Source organism: Myotis myotis, unplaced genomic scaffold (genome assembly GCF_014108235.1).
Source record: "Myotis myotis isolate mMyoMyo1 unplaced genomic scaffold, mMyoMyo1.p scaffold_m19_p_9, whole genome shotgun sequence".
NCBI lineage: Eukaryota > Metazoa > Chordata > Mammalia > Chiroptera > Vespertilionidae > Myotis > Myotis myotis.
In genome coordinates, this window is record NW_023416401.1 from 81,528,682 (window position 1) to 81,550,080 (window position 21,399).

At 43.7% G+C, this 21,399-nt stretch overlaps 1 protein-coding gene across 2 annotated transcripts in view; it reads right to left on the bottom strand.

The window, feature by feature from the left end:
- The window catches only part of NINL (ninein like), a 107,554-nt gene extending 86,610 nt beyond the window's left edge, over positions 1–20,944 (bottom strand). Inside the window, exon 1 of one of the 2 annotated variants that reach the window (XM_036322941.1) lies at positions 20,729–20,943. The gene's annotated coding sequence lies outside the window, so the exon portion shown is untranslated. Of the gene's footprint in view, positions 1–20,728 lie in introns of both variants that reach the window. The other variant, XM_036322942.1, reaches the window with a different exon arrangement.
- Between the last annotated feature and the right edge of the window lie 455 nt (positions 20,945–21,399).

Sequence of the window (21,399 nt, forward strand, 5' to 3'; positions counted from 1 at the left end):
AAAACCCTATTGCGTCATTCTCCACAAAAGTAATAAAATGATTCTAACACCCAATCCCAACATGGGAAGTGGGGGTTACCACACCACATGCTTTGACACCATTTGAATAACTTAGTATTCTACTCAATTTTGACACTATCTACTTGAAGACAGCATCAAATTCAGATTCCACAGGTTAAGAGCTCCACCCCACAAGATGGCCCTTTAAATGGGTGGCTTTGACTCCAGCCAGCTCCGCCTCTCCTTGGCAGACAGAAACCTTGCTGCCTTTCACAGCTAGATGGTGCGTGGGTGCCTGTTCCTGTCTCTGGCGCTCTGGGCTGGGAAGCCTGTTCTGGGGTCTAGGCTTCATGTTTCTCAGGGTGAACCTCCCACAGCTGAGATATCCCTCCATGACCTTAGTCTACCACCCGTGGGAGTGGGGCTGGCCCCCCTTTGAGACTCCACCCTTCCTACCAGTCTCGTGGTGGCTTTCTGCAGTCCTTGGTTAAAAGTCTCCTTTGCAGATAGTCTCCAGTTAGCAATCCAGAGTGATTGTTCCCCAATTTAGCTGTAACTTCTTGTCTGGTTCTGGGAGGCTTTGCAAGCAGATCCATCTACTCCATCACCATCTTGAACCCCCCCCTTAGCATATTTATTTTTAGACAAGGTAGTTGATAGCATTGTTTAGATTTTCTATGTTTTTACTGATTCTTTTTATAAAATCTAGTTCTATCATCTGCCAAGATACTAGTATTAAAATTTTTAACTATGATTGATAAATTGTCTACTTCTCTCATTCTGAGAGTTTTTGCTCTGTGGCTCTATTGTTAGGCACATAAATATTTATTTACTAGGGGCCCAGTGCACAAATTCGTGTACCTTGAAAGGAACTGTGGTCCGCAAGGTTGCAGTAGGCACAGGGGCAGGTCTCAGCCCATCCTCCATGCCCCTGCCAACAGCCCTACTCCCGCCACCACCACTCCTACGCACTGACGACGCCAGCCCCACTCGCATCCACTGATGGTGTGAAGCAATTGAGGCCAGTGCCAGCAGCTGGTGCAAGCAGGGCCAATGCTGTCAGCGGGTGCAAGTAGTGGCTGCTGCCCTGATCGCCCCTCAGGAGCAGGGGGAGGTGAAGAAGCCCCGAGGGGCGATTGGGGCTGGCTGCCGCCACTCACCCTCTGATGGTGCTGAGCGACTGGGGCCAGCACCAGGCGCCGGCAGCGGGTGCAAGCGGGGCCAGAACTGGCAGCAGGTGCAAGCGCCTGGTGGGACCACAGCGCACAGGAGCAAAGAATTTTCAGTAACCACCAAGGCTCGCCCTGGTGACAGCAACTGGCACCCCACCTTGGTCTGGCGCCCCCGCTCACCTGCTCCACCATCCCATCGCGGCCGATGCCCACCATGTTCCGCGCTCTGCTGCCTGCTGCCAATGCCCACCATGTTCTGCACGCGCCCCCTGGTGATCAGTGCACATCATAGCGACCGGTTGTTCAGTTGTTCATTTGTTCTGCCACTCGGTCTACTTGCATATTAGAGTTTTATAGATAGAGATAGATTAGATAGATAGATAGATAGATAGATAGATAGATAGATAGATAGATAGATAGATGATAGATAGAGATGATAGAGATAGAGATAGAGATAGAGATAGAGATAGAGATAGAGATAGAGATAGAGATAGAGATAGAGATATGTCTTCCTGGTTAATTATCACTATGAAAAGTCTATCTCTGGTAATATTCTACTTCTAGAAGTCTTTTAATATGGCCTCTTCAGCATTCTTAGATTTATAGGATGCATGGTATGGGTTTCCCACCACTTACTTTTTTAAAAATAACAGCTTTACTAACATATAATTTACATAGCATGCAAATCACCCATAAAACATATGCATTCTAATGGTTTTGAGTATATTCACAGAGTTGGGCAACCATTACCACAAAAAATTTTAGAACAGTTTCATCACCTCAAAAGAATTCCACATTACCAATCACTTCCTAATTCTTTCTAACTCCTTCCCACCCCCGTTAACCATAAGTAGCCACTAATCCACTTTTTTCTATAGATTTGCCTATTCTAGACATTTTGCATAAATGGAATCATACTATATGTGGTCTCTTATAACTGGCCTCTTTCACTTAGAATAATGTTTTCAAGGTTCATCAGTGTTGTAGCATATATCAGTACAGTCATGCATCGCTTAATGATGGGGATATGTTCTGAGAAATACCTCCTGAGGTTAACTCATATAACTTAACGAAAGGAAGACAAACAATCCAATTTAAAAATGGACAAAGAACTAAATAGACACTTCTCCAAAGTGGACATACAGATGGCCAAGAGCCAAATGAAAAAGCACTCAAAGTCACGAAGCATCAGAGAGATGCAAATTAAAACTAAAATGAAGTATCACCTCTACCTGTCAGAATGGCAGCCATCAACAAATCAACAAATGACAAGTGCTGGTGAGGATGTGGAGAAAAGGGAATAGTACACTGCTGGTGGGAATGCAGACTGGTGCTGCAGCCATTACGAAAAACAATATGGAGTTTCCTCAAAAAATTAAAAATGGAACTGCCATTTGACCAGTGATCCCACTTTTAGGAATATATCCTAAGAAGCCTAAAACACCAACCAGAAAGTATATATACATCCCTGTGTTCATAGCAGTGTTATTTACAATAGCTAAGATCTGGAAACAGCCTAAGTGCCCATCAGTAGATGAGTGGATAATAAAGCTGTGGTATATTTACACAATGGAATACCATGAATCTGTAAAAAAAGAAGGATCTCTTAACCTTTAAGACAGCATGGGACCTGGAGACTATTATGCTAAGTGAAATAAGCCAGTCAGAGAAAGATAAGTATCACATTACCTCATTCATATGTGGAGCGTAATGAACAAAATAAACTGATGAACAAAATAGATCCAGAGACATAGAAGCATGGAACAGACTGTCAAATCTCAGAGGGAAGGTGGTAGGTGGGTGGGATGAGATCAACCAAAGAACTTGTATGCATTTATATGCATAACCCCTGGACACAGACAATAGTGTGGTGAAGGCCTGGGGTGTGGGGCAGGAGTAGGCTGAAAGGAGTCAATGGGGGAAAATAAGGGGAAATATTTTCAGCAATAAAGTATTTAAATTGTAAAACACATAAAATAGAATTAAAAGAAATGAATTTAGCAAAGTAGCAGGATATACAATTAATATCCAGAAATTAGTGGTATTTTTACACACTTTTAATGAACTATCAGAAAGAGAAACTAAGAAAACAATCTCATTTTCTATTGAAACAACAAACATAAAGTTATCTAGGAACAGACAACCAAGGAGGTAAAAGACCTGTCCTCCAAAAACTAGAGCATATTGAGGAAATAGAGGAAGATGAAAACAAGTGGAAACATACCAGAAAAGTGTGTTGGTGGATTGGAAGAATTAACATCATTACTACTTTTTATTAAATGTATTGGGGTGACAACATCATTAGAATGTCCATCCTACCCAAAGCAATCTACAGATTCAACACAATTCCTATTAAAATACCAATGGCATATTTCACAGGTCTAGAACAAATATTCCAAAAATTTATATGTGAGTGTTAAATGTTATCTTGGGGGAAACACTCATGAAAGCAAATGGAAAGGTTAAAACAGTTACTTCCTCTCTCAGCCTCACCACTAGTGTAACTAACCCTGGTTCCCCTCCCCACCTCCTTTCATTCGCCACAGAGCTGTGTCCCCTAGCAGTCCTTGCAGGGTCCAGGAAGCCCACAGGGCCAGCACGTGAGGCCGTGGGGCTCTTGCTGGCTTCCTTGTCTTTTGGAAAGAGATTTCTTAGCACCCACCAGAGAGGCACCCTGAGCTCCACCTCCGCCTCCTCTGCCCCTCGTCACAGAAAACAGGAGCACACGCAACTAGACGCTACAGCAGTGGCCCTCCCCGGGGCCGCTTTTCCAGGCCCCTCGCGTGCCATTGTCCCTCCCTAGACCTGGGAGTCCCCTGCCCCAAAGGAGCCGAGTTGGGTGGCAAGTCCCCTGCCAAGTAGTGTGAAAAACCTGCCCAGGGTTTTCAGCCAAGATCCAAGGGGGGTTCATGAACAGAACAACCAGCAGGAAGCTGGGAGGCGAGGAGGCCGGGCCAGGCTCTGTTGGTGGAATTGGGGTGCCCTCCTCATGGTGAAAGCCTTGGCCCTCCCTCCTCTACACTGGTGGGACCAGGGTGCACTCACCATATACACACCTGTGCCACCTCGTGCTGGGGAGCATGTGGCCTACGGAGCAGTGCACAGCCAGCCAGCTGCCACCTCGGGGTACATCGGGTCCAGAGCCAATAGCGTCTACATGTGTGTTCACATGTGCCCCAGAGTGAAGGGGGTGTGCATTTGTATAAATCCATGCATGGTGTCCTCAGTCACCTTATTCTTTCCTCTTCGATTTTTAAATTCTCTACTCCTCAGCACCCATGTGGCTATTGAGAAGAAGCCCTGGTTCCCTTCAGAAGTGTTTTATGGCTAACCAAAACTATGCACTACTCAAGCATAGTGTTTCTGGAGCACTGCCAACAGAATGCAGTGAAAAGGGGAGTTAGCCTGTGTTCCTGTTAATGGACAGGGACCGACCTGCAGAGGGTCTGCTTCGGGCTGGTCTGTAGTGTGTGGGTCCTTGACATCATGTAGGGAAGATTCCGTAATACGAGCCCAGATGGTTTGAGGGTACATTTACTACAGCGGGGGACAGTGAAACAGGGAAGGAATTAGGGTAGAAGCAGCAGCAGGGGAGAGCCTAGGGGGTGCTCTGCTCTGGCTCTAGAAATGTTACAGGAAAGAACTGAGCCAAGGCAGGGCTGTTTAGCTCACTGGGAAGTCAGAGGAAAGGGGGCCGTGGAGACAGGATCAGGGGTGAGCCCGGGTCAGGCTGCAGCTGCCCACTGCTCCCTGGTTGCAAGTCTCGTGAGGACCCTTACAATTTAGGAAGAAATAAAAAGTTCATGCCCTGCTCTAGAGAGAGCCCACATTGAGTCTTTGTCCTGAGGGTATTTCATCCCTTCTTTTTCTGCAGGTGAGAATCTTAGGGGAGGGTTTCAGTAGAATATTCATCAGCTTTCCAGGTGCATTTTTAATATGCTGACACATTAAAATTAGTGTACTGGGGAGTTTTGGATTTTTCTTTGGTCCGTTTTATTGTTTTACTTTTATCTTAGTTCTGTCTGGCTTTCATGGGGTTTTTGTTATTTTTCCCCAACTTTATCTGTCCTTGGGCTCGGCTGGCACAAATTGGGTCTTTGTTCTCCATTTTCCCAGGCCAGCGTGATTAAGCTATGTATTCTCTGGATAGGGAGGAGAGGTATGAACCATTTGTTCTCAAGTGTCCTTGGTTGGGGAAGATAAGGTCCTGCTATTCCTAAACTGGCTGCAAGCTGCCCAAACTGTTTGGCCTGTTTAATTTTCTTGTCTCAGTTTCCCCATTCCGCTTGCCTAGGAATTTCCCTAGCTGGTTATTATCCTCCCACATTCCCATTGCATACACATAGCAGTAGACACCTAGAAAGTTGTTTGTTCATTTTTGAAGATTAAGCCACAGAGGCAAGACACAAGCTTGCATCTGTGTTTCTACCAAAGAGGCTGTTTTTCTGCCAAGGTCTTCTCCAGGGTTTTACATGTTTTTAACACTGTTACTTTTTAGCAATTACCTGCAAGGTTCTATCTGTCAAGAGATATGTACAACCTTGTTCAACATAGGTAGGGAATTATCATGTAATGACTCCCACAAAGCCTGAAAACACAGGGCCAGTGTCAGGTGAGGGATCTGCACACCCAGAGAGCCTCGCTCATATGAATGAAGCCACCACAGGGGCTCTGTGCTACTCCATACTAAGGAGCAAAGGCCCCATTGCATGTTCACTGCCATAATGTGCTCTGTGTGGCTAGAGGAACAGAAGGAAGATCAGGATTAGGTTACAACACAGTCCGTTAAAGGGACTGGTGTATCTACAAATGCCACAGGAGGATCTCAGAAAGAGCTTACTTAAAAAAAAAAAAAAAGCAAGGCCCTGACCAGTTTGGCTCAGTGGATAGAGTTTCGGTCTGCAAACTGAAGGGTCCCAGGTTCAATTCTGGTCAAGGGCATGTACCTTGGTTGCGGGCACACCCCCAGTTGGGAATGTGCAGGAGGCAGCTGATCGATGTTTCTTACTCTCTATCCCTCTCCCTTCCACTCTGTAAAAAAAAACCAATAAAATATATTTTTTAAAAAAGAAAAGCAAGGTGCAAAATATTATACATTTATTCATTCAACAAATATTTCCTGAGCACCCACTATGTGCCTCGCACATTCTAGGCCCGTAGCGTACTACAACAAACAATGCAGACACATCTCTCACCTTATGGAACTTACATTCTAGTGGAGGTAGACAAAAACAATAAGAACATAAATTATATTTCAGATAGTGAGAAGTGGTATGAAGAGAAATTAAGCAGGGTGAGGTGGTAAAGATGGTTTATAATTTTTTTTTCAATCCTCACCTGAGGATATTTTTCCAGATTTTTAAAAATATTTTTATTAATTTCAGAGAGGAAGGGAGAGGAAGAGTGAGACAGAAACATCAATGATAAGAGAGAATCATTGATCAGCTGCCTCCTGCAGCCCCCTACTGGGGATCGAGCCCACAACCTGGGCATGTACCCTTGACCAGAATCGAACGTAGGACCTTTCAGTCTGCAGGCTGACACGCTATCCATTGAGCCAAACCGGCTAGAGCTTCCCACTGATATTTTAGATAGAGTGGAAGAGAGAGGGAAAGACAGAGAGAAACATCGATGTGAGAAACACATCGATTGGTTGCCTCCTGCACTCGCCCCAACCAGGGCCCAGGCTAGGGAGGAGCCTGCAACCAAGGTACATGCCCTTGACCAGAATCAAACCTGGGACCTTTCAGTCTGGAGGCCAACGCTCTATCCCAGTGATTGCAGACCTTTTGAGCTCAGCGTGTCAGCATTTTGAAAAACCCTAACTCAACTCTGGTGCCGTGTCACATATATAAATTATTTTATATTTGCAACCATAGTAAAACAAAGATGTATGTTTTTGATATTCATTTTATATATTTAAATGCCATTTAACAAAGAAAAATCAACCAAAAAAATAAGTTCGCGTGTCACCTCTGACACGCGTGTCATAGGTTCGCCATCACTGCTCTATCCCCTGAGCCAAACTGGCTAGGGCGATGGTTTATAATTTTAAATAAGGTGGATTGGAAAGGCCTCACTGAGATGACCTTTCTTCATGTATGAAAGTGCCCTCCACTAGTCTGCATACATGTGTATACAGAGAAAACCACTGAAAGGATGCATTGTTCCTGCCCTGAAGTACCTAAACGAGGCACCATCAAAGCCAGTCAAGTTGCCCTCAAAAGATTTCAGAAGGTCCTTGAACTCAAGTATTCGCGGCCTCCTTTTTAAAACCTGAAATTCCCTTAAATGGGGAGAGGGTGACTATTTAATTCCATACTATCCAGGAGAAATACCTGATGGTTTGTGAAAAGCTAGCATGCAGTGCTCCAGTGTCACCAGGTGACCATGGAAGCATATGGCTGATGACTGGGCTTTGCTCATTTACAGGAGAAAGGGTGCTTACCGTCCAGAACCCATGGGGTCACTGAGTGAGGAGCAAGGCGGATACAGTTAACAAGCAAACCTCTCAAACAGCACTTACCCCACAGATACAGAACACAGAGAAGCTAACGCATGGTGTTTCTAGCCTGTGGTGGAAACACACCCAATTCCAGTGCACCGACTTTATGGAGTTTGTACAACATTATTTAGCAGTGAACAGCCAGGCCGGTGTGGCTCAGGGGTTGAGCATCGACCTATGAGCCAGGAGGTCACGGTTAGGTTCCGGGTCGAGGCACATGCCCGGGTTGTGGGCTCAATCCCCAGTGTAGGGTGTGTAAGAGGCAACCAACCAATGGTTCTCTCTCATCATTGATGTTTCTATCTCTCTCTCCCTCTTCTTCTCTGAAATCAATAAAAATATTTAAAAAACAAAAACAAAAACTGAACAAACCCTGGAGATTCCCCACTGTGGCAGTACTAAGCTGTCATCTTGTTCTCTTTAGACCATCCACACGAAGATGGGAGGTGGAGCTTTGGAATAGGGTTTCTCGAGCCCAAGTCTCCCATGTTCTCAGGCATCAGTTTTCTATGTAAAGATAGAAAACTGTTTGATCAATAATCACCTTTCAAGCTATGCCTCAACAATTCAGAGCTGCCCTGGCTGGATGGCTGTTGACTGGAGCGTCGTCCCATACACCGAAAGGTTGCAGGTTCAATTCCCAGTCAGGACACATAACTACACTATGGGTTCGATCCCTGGCTGGGGCGCCTACGGGAGACAACCAATCGATGTTTCTCTCTCACATCTCTCTCTCTCTCCCTCCCTCTCTCTTCCACACTCTCCCCCTTCCTTCTTCCTCTCTCTCAAATAATTAAACATATCCTTGGGTGAGGACTGAAAACAGAAAATTCAGTGCTAGTGTTAGCAGTTATATTAGCTAGCACCAAGTGAGGCCAGCGGGCTCATAGGGAGCCAAGGGAGGCCTCAACCACTGGCTGTGTAGAGGTTCTTGTCACCATGCAAGAAAGGATTTGAGAGCAAGACAGAGAGATTCAGCACAGTGAGTACGCACTCAGAAGAGGAATGAGCACAGACTCATGAAGTGAGTTGCCCCAGGGAGTCTGGGTAGAGGTTTTTGTTTTTTTTATTAACTTTGGGCAAGGACAGGGAATGGGTGGTTCATGGTCTCTGATGCTGGGGAAAGGGGCAGCTCATCTCAGTCCTTCCTCTCTGGACAATGGCTCTTTCTTGGGAAGGGGGGGATGGGAAAAACAGTTTCAAAACCACGATGTGGGCCAACATTGCTGTGAACTGTGGCTGAGACTGGTTTTCATCTGTCTCAATGATTTCTTAGCCCAGGACGTGGGAGGAGGGCAGAGAGGAGACAGATGTCTAGCCACAAGTCACACCACAGTGCTCTGACCAGAGGCAAACTAAAGTCATAAACGTACACTTTGAACACCAAGTGACATCATGGCCTGTGGTGCAAAGGCTTTGCCATAATCCAAAAAGAACAAGGTAGGAGACACAAACAACCATGCAGCATGTGGGTAAAGAGGAGCGACAGAAGCAAGGTGGCAGAGGGGGCAGTATGGAGGCACTTGGAGGTGGTGGCAGAGATATGTCAAATCCAGAGCACTGATACCACAGCAGCCATGAAATGTTCATGGGTCCTGTGGAGATTTTGTTCTGGCAAAAAAACACGAATACGTTAAATTAATTCTCCCTGGATTTTAATTATTTTATAGCTTTTTATTATTTTAAATTTTATTTTTCAATTACAATTTACCTTCAATATAATTTCTATTCAATTTCAGGTGTACACCATAGTGGTTAAACACCCACATACTTTATATCAGTGACCCCCTGATATTTCAAGTACCCACCTGGCACCATACAGTTATTTTATTCTTTAGATTCTAAATATGTGAAATCATATGGTATTTGTCTTTCTCCGCCTGACTTACGTCACTCAGCATAATACCCTCTAGCTCCATCCATGTTGTCACAAATGTCTTTTTTATGGCCGAGTAATATTCCATTGTATATCCATTCTCCAGCTTTTTTACCCACTTGTCTGATGGGCACTTCGGCTGCTTCCATAGCTTGGCTAATATAAATAATGTTGCAATAAACATAGGCTGCATATATTTTTTTAGTGTTTGGGATTTCTTCAGATAAATACCCAGAAGTGGAACTGCAGGGTCATTTGGTGTTCAATTTTTTAATTTTTTTAGGAACTTTCATACTGTTATCCATAATGGCTGCACCAATTTACAATCCCACCAACAGTACACGAGGGTTCCCTTTTCTCCATATCATTGCCAATACTTGTTTGTAGATTTATTGATTGCAGCCATTCTGACAGATGTGTGGTGATATTTCATTGGAGTTTTAATGTGCTCTTCTCTGATGATTAGCAACATTGAGCATCTTTTCATGGGTCTGTTGGCCATCTATATGTCTTTTTTGGAGAAGTATCTATTTGGGTCCTCTGCCCATTTTATAATTGGATTATTTGTGTGTGTGTGTGTGTGTGTGCATATGAGTTCTTTATAAATTTTGGAAATTAGCCTGTTATCTGATGTATCATTGGCAAATATCTTCTTCCATTCAGTAGGTTGTCTTTTCTTTTTATTGATGGTTTCCTTTGCTGAGCTAAAACTTTTTACTTTGATATAATCCCATTAACTTTTTATTTTGTTTCCCTTGTCTAAGGAGATAAAGCAGGAAAAAATATTGCTAAGAGAGATGTCCGAGATTTTACTTCCTATGTTTTCTCCTAGGATTTTTATGGTATCAAGTCTTACATTTAAGTGTTTATTTTGAGCTTATTCTTACATATGGTGTAAAAAAGTGATGTAGTTTCATTTTTTTTTTGCATGTATCTCCCCAGTTTTTCCAATACCATTTATTGAACAGACTATCTTTACCCCACTGTATATTCTTGCCTTCTTAGTCATAGATTAATTGACAACATAGGTATGGATTTATTTCTGAGCTCCCTATTCTATTCCATTGATCTATGTGTTGCTTATGCCATTACCATGCTGCTTTGATTACTATAGCCTTGTAGTATCGATTGATAACAGGTAGCATGATACCTCTAAATTGGTTCTTCTTTCTCAAAACTGCTGTGGTGCCCTGGCCTGTGTGGCTCAGTTGGCTGAAGCATCATCCTGTACACCAAAAGGTCCTGGGTTCAATTCCCAGTCAGGCCATGTATGGGAGACAACGGATTGATATTTCTCTCTTTCTCCCTTCTTCTCTTTAAAATCAGTAGACATACCCTCAAGTAAGGATTTAAAACAAAACAAAAAGAGCCCAGCCAGCATGCCTCAGTGGTTGAGCATCAACCTATGGACCAGGAGGTCACAGTTCAATTCCCGGTAAGGGCACATGCCCCGGTTGCAAGCTCAATCACTAGCGTGGGGCATGCAGGAGGCAGCTGATCAATGATTCTCTCTCATCATTGATGTTTCTCTCTCTCCTTCTCCCTTCCTTTCTGAAATCAATAAAAATAATTTTTAATTAAAAATATTTTTTAGCCGTAACCGGTTTGGCTCAGTGGATGGAGCGTCGGCCTGCGGACTGAGGGGCCCCGGGTTCGATTCCGGTCAAGGGCATGTGTCTTGGTTGCGGGCACATCTCCAGTGGGAGGTGTGCAGGAGTCAACTGATCGATGTTCCTAGCTCTCTGTCTCTCTCCCTTCCTCTCTGTGAAAGATCAATAAAATATATTTAAAAGTATATATGTATTTTTTTTTAGAAAATTGCCGTGGCTATTCATTGTTATGGTTTCATATAAAATTTAGGATTATTTGTTACAAATAGTTTAGGTTTTTTTTGTTTCCCATGAATAACTAAATCCAAATGTTACATAAAATGTCCAGGGGCTGAGAGACTGGAGAGAGGCAAACAACTTCGGGACAGTAAGAGTTTATTAAAGCAAGGTACATACAAGGCTTGTTCTGGGCGGCACCCGTAGGATGTGGATGTCCTCCATGCCTTTCTTCCCTCAAGCTCTGTGCTTGTATTTCCTAAGCTGTAAAAAGGTGTGAATGATCAAAGGGGTCAGGAACAATAAGGCTCTGGTGCCAGAGCGTGTTAACATGGAGGGTGACCTGCCCCAGCGAGAGAATCAATGGGAATCCTGAGATTAGTCTTGGGCTGATAGGACTCCAGAGCTCACCAGGGGAAGAGGGTCAGGGTCAGAGGTCCGGGTTTTCCCAGATGTCAAGATGCTGAATTCACTTTAATATGGAGCCACTTACGCTCCGCACAGCAGATTATGAGAAAATGTCTCTTGTAGCTCTAAACTACAGAAAGGCCTAATGTTACATAAGAATTTTATATTAGGAAAAAAGCAATTAACTTGAGTAGTACCCAAAGTTAAAAAGCAAAACGTCAACCAAATATTCCATTATCTCAAGCCACTTCTATCCATTTATTTGGAAAATACCAAGACACTGTTCGCCAGAACCATGGTGTAAGCTTTGTTTCATGTTGGCTTTAAAGAAAGTAAGAGAGCCCAGCCGGCTTGGCTCAGTGGTTGAGCATCGACCCATGAACCAGGAGGCTGCAGTTCAATTCCTGGTCAAGGAACATGCCCGGGTTGCGAGCTCAATCCCCAGGAGGGGATGGGAAGGTGAAAGCTGATCGATGATTCTCTCTCATCATTGATGTTTCTGTCTCTCCCTCTCCCTTCCGCTCTGTAATCAATAAAAATATACTTAAAAACAAAGAAAGAATAAAGTGGCACAGCCTATAACATATATTTAGAAAACTATAAGAACAATTCACTCCTTTCTCATTACTATCCCAAATTCATCTGAATTCCAGACATGCAAATAGGAGCCGAAAGGCACATCACACACTGTTAGTCTTCTTAACTCTCACTATAGTATATTTAAAAGTCCACAGAGTCCAAAAAGGTACTGAATATTTGGGTTTTCTACTCCTAAAGGACGAGCCCATGTGAAGGTCAGTGTCAACACCAAGAACTCAATGGTACTAAAAAGCACATTCAGAATTGCCTAGAATCAATCATCTTAAATGTAGATAAAATAAGGCAATCCAAGAAACTAGGCCATGGGGAAATCGCTGTGTTTTGCTATTACAGTTAGTTGAAGTCCATGCCAAACAAAATAAACTATAATAATATATTACAATCCTGGGCTGATGCAAAGTTTCCTCTGAGTCAAATGGGACTAAAAAGTACTAAAAATACTTAGGAAAGAACCATATCCAATCTGACAGAGTGCTGTTCAAGATCTAATGAGACTTGATACACTACGACAGAAGTTTCAGACACTGCAGTGGCTGGTGAGCCCAGGAGAATCAGGCCACCACAAGTTTTTCAAAACGTGCCCGTTCCTGGTGGTCCCTGCAAATATCAAAAGTGAAGCAACCAGATGAAGCGATGCTGTTTTTTCCCCTATATAACCCATCCCCTGGAAACCATCCAGGACCCAGGCCTTTAGCCTTAGCCTCCCTGTGTCTCCAAACAAGGATCACTTCCTAAAATAAACCCTTACTTTCTTTGCTGCAAACTCCTGTTCATGCTTATTGGACTTTGATAGACCTCATTAGTCCGGTAACACCACCCCATCCCCCTTATGAACACCGGCACAGTTTCCTATACTCCTTCGACAAGGACATTCTGGAACCATCACTCGCTAAAAATCATGTTTCACCTGAGATAGGAAACACAGAGGAAGAGCATTTTGGTGCTGATGGAGGTAAATATAGAAATCAGTCTAGAATATGTTGAGTTTGAGATATCTATGAGGCATGGCGGTGGGGATGAGCACAGGGAGCTGGATATCTGGTCTGTAGCGTAAATGTGAGCATGAGGGACTGAACATTTTTATAGATGAAGCTACTCAAAGATCTGTCTGCCCCACCACCACCACCACCACCACCTCTTCGGACAACAAAGCCAAAGAAAATACTACATTTCATAAACCCAAGATGCCACTGATTCTAAAACAAATGACTAAAAAAGAAAAACTGCTGTCAAAATCTGACACAATGCCAAGACAGCACTAATTTTAAAATGTATCCCAAATTCGAAGATGTTTATAAGATGAAATAGATAAAATACAGTGAGCTTTTTTTATTGGTAGGAGGTATTTAGATTGCAGTGAATATAGGGTGGACATTTGTTTTTGTAAATTTTTATTCTGAAAAAAATTTCAAATTTATAGACAAGTTGTAAGAACAGTATGAAGGATTCTTGAATACCCTTTACCCAGCTAGCTTCTCCAATTAACTGTTTTCATTTTGACCCACTTATCGTGTCTATTTTATCATTTTTCTCTCCTCTTTCTCTCCCCTTCGTTCCCTCAGTTTCAGACTGTTTCAGACTTTGTGCCCTCTTATCCCTAAAAACTTCAGTATGCATTTACTAAATTCAAGGACACAGTCACAGTGCAATGATCAAAATATGGCACTGATGCAATACTACTCTCTAATCTGTGGCAGGATAGTAAGAAACTAGGGAAATTCCTGGGCACGTGGAATGGGGAAACTGAGACAAGAAAGTTAAACAAGGCCAAACAGTTTGGGCAGCTTGCAGCCAGCTTGTGAATTGCAAGACGTTATCTTCCCCAACCAAGGACACTTGAGAACAAATGGTTTATACCTCTCCTCCTTAACCAGAGAATACATAGCTTGAATCACCTTAGCCTGGGAAAATAGAGAACAAAGACCCAATTAATGCCATTTGTGCCAGCTGAACCCAAGGACAGATGACGTCTGGGGGACAAATAACAAAAACCCCAAAAGCATTTGGATGGTATCACTTGAGTGGGGAATGTTAGGCAGGAAAGAGAGCTGCTAGGGCAGGAGGAGGGGGAGGGGAGAAGTAGAGGGACAATTTATCTTATACATGGAACAAAGAAGTCAGAAGTCTTGGGACTTGCCAAGATAAAAGAAGAAACAAGACCAGAATTCCACTTTTGCCAATTTTATTCAACATAGTATTGGAAGTCGTAGCCACTGCAATCAGATTTTTTTTTAAAAGCAAAGGCATCCAAATTTGAAAGAAGTAAAACTTATTATTTGCAGATAACATGATACCATATATAGAAACCCTAAATATTCCACAAAAACACACACACACCAGAATTAACGAATTCAGTAAAGTTGCATGACACAAAATTAATATTCAGAAATTGGTTTCATTTTTATATACCAATAATGAACTATCAGGAAGAGAAATTAAGAAAACAATCCCATTTACAAATGCGTGAAAAAGAATAAATCTAACCAAGGAGGTAAAAGACCTGTACTCAAAAAACTATAAAACTGTAAAACACTGAAGAAAGAAACTGAAGATACAAATAAATGGAAAGATATTCCATACTCATGCAAAGGAAGAATTAACATCACCAGAATGTCTATACGGCCGGTTTGGCTCAGTGGATGGAGCGTCGGCCTGTGGACTCAAGGGTCCCAGGTTCGATTCTGGTCGGGGGCATGTACCTTGGTTGCGGGCACATCCCCAGTGGGGGGGTCGGGGGGGGAGGTGTGCAGGAGGCAGCTGATCGATGTTTCTCTCTCATCGATGTATCTAGCTCTCTGTCCCTCTCCCTTCCTCTCTGTAAAAAATCAATAAAATATATTTTTAAAAAAAGAATGTCTATACTACCCAATGCAATCTACATATTCAATGCAAAATCTACCAAAATATCAATGGTATATTTCACAGGACTAGGAAAAATAATCTTAAAATTCATATAGATCCACAAAAGACCCCAAATAGCAAAAGCAATATTGGGAAAAAAGAACAAAGTTAATTTATTATATTATCTTATATCAAATTATACCACAAGACTATGATAATCAAAACAGTATGGTGCTGGAATAAAAACAGACTTCTAGATCAATGGAATGAAACAGAGAGCCTAGAGATAAACTCAAGCCTATATACACAATTAATCTATTTCAGAGGAGGCAAGACTATACAATGGGATGAAGACAGACGCTTCAATAAAAGGTGTTAGGAAAACTGGACAGACATATGCAAAATGATACTAGACCACTCCATATACAAAAAACCTCATAGTGAATAAAAGACTTAAATGGAAGACCTAAAACTATAAAACTTCTAGAAGTAAACATAGGCAGCAAACTTTTTGACATTACTCTTTGTAATATTTTTTGGATATGTATCCTTGGGCAAGGGAAACAAAAGAAAAATAAAAAATGGGAGTACATCAAACTAAAGTATTTTTGCACAGCAAAGGAAACTATCATCTAAATAAAAAGAAAACAAAAATAAATAAATAAATAAATAAATAAATAAATAAATAGAAAACCTACTGAATGGGAGAATATATTCGCTAAGGGGTTAATATCCAAAATTTATAAAGAACTCATACATCTTATAAAAGCTAAAAAAAAATTAAAATTAAAATTAAAAAATAAATTTAAAAAAAAAGAAAGAACTCATACATCTTAACACCAAAAAAGCAAACAATCCAATTACAAAATGGGCAGAGGACCTGAATAAACACTTCTCCAAAGAGGACATACAGATGGTCAACACATATGAAAAGATGTACAATGTCACTAATCATCAGAGAAATGCAAATTAAAACTGCAATGAGATTATCACCTCACACCTGTCAGAATGGCTATCATCAATAAATCAATAAACAAAAAGTGCTGGTGAGGATATATAGAAAAAAGTACCCTCATGCACTGTTGGTGGGAATGCAGACTGGTGTATCCACTATGGAAAACAGAATGGGGGTTCCTCAAAAAAATTAAAAATAGAACTACCATATGACCCAGAAATTCCACTTCTGGGTATTAACCTGAAGAAATCCAAAACATTCACTCAAAAAGATATACACACCCTTATGTTCTTGTAGCCTTATTTATAACTAGAGGCCTGGTGCATGAAATTCAGGTATGGGTAGGGTCCCTAGGCCGGAGATCAGGGCCCATCAGGTTCCGCGCCTCCCCGCCTCCCCGCCTCCTCCTTACCTCCCTCCCCCAGTGCCCCACCACGACCACCACAGCTGGTCACCCACCATGTTCCGTGCCGCCCCCTGGTGGTCAGCGCACATCATAGCAAGCGATCTCCCGGTCGAATTCCCAAGGGGACACTTTGTATGTTAGCCTTTTATATATAGATAGCCAAGATATAGAAGTAACCTAGATGTCCATCAATAGATGAATAATAAAGATAATATGGGGCACACATACAATGGAATATCCCTCAGCCATAAAAGGAATGAAATTTTACCATTTGCAACCACATGGATGAAACCAGAGGGTACTATGCTAAGTAAAATAAGATAAAGACAAATATCCTATCATTTCACCTATATAAAAACTCTGAAAAAAAAAAGAACAATCAAAACAGAAATAAACTCATAGGTACAGAGAACAAACTGATGGTCACCAGATGGATGAGAAGTTGAGGAGGGAATGGGTGAAAAGGTGAAAGGGATCCAGAGGTGCAAATTGCCACTTATAACAAGTCACGGGGATGTGAAGTACAGCATAAGAACATAGTCAATCATATTGCAATAGTGTCAGATGGGTACGAGACTTATTGGGGAGATCACTTCCCCAATAGTCATGTAAATATTTAATCACTATGCTGTACACCTGAAACTAATATAATACTGTATGTCAACTATACTTGAAAAATGTGTTGTTGTTTTTAAAGGGAGAGCTACAAAAGCCAAACCTCCCTCTCGTTCCCCCGGTGAGTGAGACAGCTGCCACCAATCTGACGCTATGAAGAAGCGGAGTGATTTCCGGCCCCCCAACTGATTTCAGCCAGGGAAACCACCCATCCTGAAGCCCTGGGTTTTCCTTCTAGGACCTCTCTATTTGTTTAATCTGAGACTAGGTATTCCATCACGGCAGCTAAAAACATACTAACTGATGGACACCCACAAATGTAAAATTCCTTACTGGAACCTTGAAAATCTAGAAACTGTGGAGAATGATTTCCTTTCAGATCTTTAACAACAACAATAAATGATGACCATTCTGAGAAACTCCAACACACCAAAATCTTAACTTAGTAAACAAAGCAGATCTCCAATACAGTAACTGAATTAAAAGTGTTTCTCATAACACAAAAAGATTTGTCAGTTTTGCCTAATGAAATACAAAATTACTGCCGAAACCGGTTTGGCTCAGTGGATAGAGCGTCGGCCTGCGGACTGAAAGGTCCCAGGTTCGATTCCGGTCAAGGGCATGTACCTGGGTTGCAGGCACATCCCCAGTAGGAGATGTGCAGGAGGCAGCTGATCAATGTTTCTCTCTCATCGATGTTTCTAGCTCTCTATCTCTCTCCCTTCCTCTCTATAAAAAAATCAATAAAATATATTTTAAAAAAAAAGAAAATACAAAATTACAGTCAACGCATATGCCAAAGCTTTTCCAGTTTGAGTGCATAACAGTTACCTGGAAGACTTTGGTTTATTTGACAAACAAATGATTTCAACTGAAGGCAGACTATGAATCAGACTGAGAAGCTAGAAGTCATTTTATCCCTAAAGCCTAGAGGACAATCCAGGATTGAGAGAGACAAAAAATAGGCAGCACCAGAGGCATGCTCCAACTTTTGTGAAAAGAAGATAAACATAGAGAACATGCTCCATAAGATATCTCTGCCCATGGTTCAGACAACAGTCAGAATCCTTTGGCGGGGAACTCTCACCAGGAGGCTCAACTTTATCCCAAAGAGGGGAAGCAAAAACCTTCTGCTAACCCCACCCTCCACATAGCTCCAGGTAGTCTGACCCAAAGGTTTGGCCTCTTGCTTGTGAATAACAAAATCTCTGGCCTTGCGCCTGAATTCCTAATTTGTACTTGAAACCAAGGACTAAGCTAAACCCAAATCTAGAGTGCAGTTATGGCCACTGCCATTCATTACGGAATGACCATGGAATTGGAGAACAAGGAAGGGGCCATGGCTCTGGAAATGCCTTTCCAGGCTGGAGGGCGCCATTCCCTCTAATCAGGAGGGAGGCCAGGACACTGTGTTTTGGCTCCTTTTTCTAGACTTTTCTTGAGCCAGGGAAGAAAAGATATCTAGCAACCACCTGTTTATGGCAAAACCAAACCTAACTGTCCAAAGTAGAAAGAATGTGATCAGAAGGACCTCTCAGATGCCCCAAGTCTCAAATGTCACACGTTTCATCTTCAAAGAAAAAATAAAATTAAAAAACTAGTATACAAAGTCAATCACCATGAAAGGGCAAGATCTAAATGCCTTGAATACTTATGGTTAATATACTTTGCAATTCTTTTGTTACTCTATTGTCCACCACCAAGCATTCTTAAGGACTCAGAACAAAGGATGCACTAACACTAGGGACTTACAAATGCTGTTAGCAAATGACTGTCAGTTCACCAGGGAAATGATTTAGGGAAAACAGTATTCCATCAAAGTTTATATAAACTCTTCATTTAAAAGCCTAACTTTTCCTCTATAAAGTGTTCTCTTTCTAATATGATGGTATTAAATGTTATCTGAAGTTCAAGGTCTTTGGAAAAGGTTATTTTTTCATTCTACAAAATGATTATCCTCTAGTTTTTATTGAATACAAACTATAATTAAACACATACACCTTTGTGGCAAAGCAGCTTTGTTTTGCCAATATAGACCAGTTAGATTTGTAATATTTTAAGCCACTGGATGATTTGTACATCAAACAACAGGGGCACCACGGTGGTAGTCTGCTTCTCTAACTGCCTTAGCATTTCTCTTTTAATATACACATACTCTTAAATATATATATATACACACACACACTCACTCTCTTGCACAAAGCTATTAAAACTGTGAGGCTGCTGATAGTGTTGTTTTTAATAGCCCAGTTTTAACTATCATTCATTTTTTTTAATCTTCTTCTTTTAAAAATATTCAAAGTCCAATGTGTAAAACCTGGAATCCACAGCAAAGGCCTCTAAGAAGAAAGTCACCACCAACTACCTTCAACTCATACCCTTCCCTCCGATTAACAGTGTTGGTGATGGGGCCTCTGAGCTTCTCCAGGCCATCATAGCTCTCCCGCGGACCCCCGCCCCTGCCTCCCTGTTCCATAGCTTGGCCTAAGTCTCCTAGAGCAGACAGGACCCAAATGACCCTGCCTCACTTCCATCCTGTGCAAACACAGACCTCCAGGGAGCGCCTAACAACGCCCCGGGGCATATTTATGCGCGTGAAACATCTAAAGAGACTGAGAAGACTCCTGCAGCCTCTGTGGTGAGGAAAGGGGCGATTCTGCCAAACAACTATAGTACAACAGATAAAACGGACTCTTCTGCCCCCTGACAGTGGCTTCTTAGTTCAAACCGTTTTCCAAGTGCAAACTCCTAACACAAGAAAAGGAAACAGGTACATCCTAAAAAGTTGTTCTATGGTGGAACGCAATCTTATTTACAGGAGATGATTCTATCCAATAATTCGACTTGTCTGAGGATTGGAGGTGACCCGGGGAGCCTGAAGGATTGGAGTTGGCAGGGGCAGGATGGGCAAAGGAGGACCTGGTCACCGGCGGCGGCGCATCTGGGGGGCAAAGAGGCTGCAGTCACCCTCCTAGGCCACGGCTCTCCCCCGTCTCTCCCCAGTCGGCCACCCTCCACGCTCCCCGTGAAAACACCGGCTCCTCCCCATCCCCACCCCGGATCGCACGCCGGGAGTTGAACGCCCGCTTCAGCAAAGCAGCCGGGACGCTGCAAACGCTGCTCAAAGGGGCACCGACACTTGGGAAACGGCCGGATGGTAGGACCCGGCTCAGAAAGGCTGGCCAAGCAGCCGCCTCCCGCAGGACCACCCCGGCCCTCGGCGGCGACGGGAAACGCGGGGCGCCAGGTCACCCTGACCGAGCCTGCAGCCCCCAAACCCGCAGCGAGGGGAAGACGCGGACCCCACGCAGCCGCAGCCCCCGAGCGCCGCGGCGAGGGACGCGGGGCAGGAGAACCGCAGGTTTTCACCCCGTCTCCGCTCCGTCCAGGGTCGCGGGCGCCTACACTTGCGTCCCACCTGCTGACTTCCAGGCTCCGCGGCCCCCACAGAGGAGCGCCCGGCCCTGCCCGCACCCGGTCCCGGCCCGCACGTGCGCTCCGCAGGCCGCCCCGACCCCGCTCACCTGGGCAGCGGGGGACGCACCGTCTCCGCCCGCGCGCGGGTCCCAGGGACGCGGCCCAAGGGCACTGGGCAGGCGCGCGGCTCCCACCCGCGTCCGCCCGCCGCTCTTTGTGTCAGAAGGTCCCGATGCTGCGCTTCTCCGGGCCGCCGGGCGCCGCCCCCTGGTCCTCGGCGCCGGGACCGCAGGCCAAACCAGGAGCCCGGCGGAGCTGGGAGCCGGGAGCGGGCCAGGCGGGGCGGGACCGGAAGTGCGCGGGGCGGGGCGGGCCGATTAGTCCCCGGGGACGGGTATGGCGTGTGCGGCGGCGTATGTTGCTGCCAGTGTGGACCAAGGTGCCTCCACTGCCTCTGATGTATTTCTGCAAAGTGCAAGCCTCAGGTGTGAGCCGCTCGCCGACCTCGCTGATCCCCGTGGGATTTGCTTCTTGGTCCAGCATCCTCTTCTGGAAACAACTGGAGGCCGACAAGGCAATAGCAATAACTCAGATCATAGTTGAGGAAACTGGGAGTCATAAGACCTCTGGTTACTATCTTCCCATCATTTATACAGTCAAGAAATTTTTTTAAAAATATTTTATTGATTTTTTTTACAGAGAGGAAGGGAGAGGGATAGAGAGTTAGAAACATCGATGAGAGAGAAACATCGATCAGCTGCCTCCTGCACGTCTCCTA